Source organism: Chrysochloris asiatica, unplaced genomic scaffold, assembly GCF_000296735.1.
Source record: "Chrysochloris asiatica unplaced genomic scaffold, ChrAsi1.0 scaffold00035, whole genome shotgun sequence".
NCBI classification, from domain to species: Eukaryota; Metazoa; Chordata; class Mammalia; order Afrosoricida; family Chrysochloridae; genus Chrysochloris; species Chrysochloris asiatica.
In genome coordinates this window covers 21,806,582-21,808,354 of record NW_006408553.1, presented here as the reverse complement: position 1 = coordinate 21,808,354, position 1,773 = coordinate 21,806,582, and the positions used below count along the sequence as shown (strand labels likewise).

General features: G+C 38.8%; 1 pseudogene; it reads right to left on the bottom strand.

The window, feature by feature from the left end:
- Window positions 1–588: 588 nt before the first annotated feature.
- LOC102841567 lies at window positions 589–1,331 on the bottom strand (annotated as a pseudogene).
- Between the last annotated feature and the right edge of the window lie 442 nt (window positions 1,332–1,773).

Below are 1,773 nucleotides of genomic sequence, written 5' to 3'. Positions count from 1 at the left end.
GATTATTTGCTCAGCATACAGGTTGAATAAGTATCGTGAAAGAATACAACCTTGTCGCACACTTTTTAAAATTTTAAACCATTCAGTGTTCAATCCATATATTAGGGAACATATTAATATATATTATTTAGATTATAAAATCCTGGTGTGGTGCGGTAAGATAGGCACTGGAATGCAAGGTCTGTAGTTCAAACCCATCTGGTGCTCCTTGGAAACCCTATGAATTGCAACTGACTCCATGGCATTTAACAACAACAACCACTTTCAAATTATATTATATGGGCTTACACATATCAAAAATCATGAAGATGGCACAGGACAGGGCAAAGTTCCATTCTCTTATATAAGGTTGCCATGAGTTAGAATCAACTTGATGTCAGCTAACAAAAAGAAGAAACATTATGAGACTGGATAAAGTGATTGTTTAAGAAGTTGAGTTGCTGTACTATAAGGGACACTGATAAAGATCAAAGAGCCCAGCCTTTGGTATGGATTACATCTCAATGTAAAGAAAACAAAAATCCTCACCACTGGACCAATAAACAACATTCTTTTTTTTTTTTCAGTTTGAGAACATTTACTGTTTTATTAGCTGACCAGATTACAAAAGTTCATCCTTCTAATAAGCCTGTTCCTCTGGTCTTCCCTGTTGCCAGCATCTCCACCTTCTACAAAATGGGTGGTCTTTTTCTTCATTTCACCACGAGGAGAAGATAATTTGAAGGGCCACAGGAAGTTATTTGCTTCTTTGAAATGTTTCCCAAAGGTGTAGATCTCATGAATCAGATCCTTCATGCAGGTGGTTCCATACTTACCAAGAGAATGTGCAATCAATGTGTTATCTGTCAGGGCATTCGCTTCTTATTGATTTTGCCATATCCACGCAGTTCATTCACTGACTTCAGGTTTGGGTCCCATGCAATATATGATTCCACAATCCTCAATATGTTGATTGAAGCCTTGTTGAGCTTAACAAAGGTGTTATTGAAGATCTGGTGAAGGCAAAGAAGCTGCAACACCTTTCAAACCTTTGGGCTCACACCATTGATACCTCTGATTCTGGTAACAAATGCCAGCTTGGGCTTACCAGGTACATAGAAGTTGCCCGCTTTTCTTGCCATCCTAGTATCTCAGTTCTGTACATCTGCCTATATTCCTTGTGCTTAGCTTTTCCATAGATAAGCTTGCTTCCTCCTTGTTTTTTGAAGCATCTTTTGGGCAAACTCCTTTCTCAGGCGCTTGATCTTCAGTTCTGTGAAATTCCTTCACTTTTTCTTCAGGGTCTCTGGCACAGCAGGAACCTTCTTTTTCTTCTCTTTGACACCCTCCATGGTTCCAGCCCGTTTAAAAAAAAAAACTGCTAAACAGCATCCTTATCAATTGAAGTTGTCCTTCAAATTGAAGTTGTCAAGGACTTCATTCTTCTTGGATCAACTATCAACCCTCATGGTAGCAGCAGTCAAGAAATCAGACAACATATTGCATTAAGCAAATCTGCTGCACAAGACCATTTTAAAGTATTGAAGAGCAAAGATGTCAGCTTGAGGACTAAGGTGCACCTCACCCAAGCCATGGTATTTTCAATAACCTCATATGCATGTGAAAGCTGGACAGTGAATAAGGAAGACCATAGAAGAATTGATGCTTTTGAGTTATGATGTTGGAGGAGAATATTGAAATTGACCTGGACTGCCAAAAGAAACAATAGATCCATTTTAGAAGAAGTGCAGTCAGAGTGTTCCTTGGAGGCCAAACTTCATCTTTCATACTTTG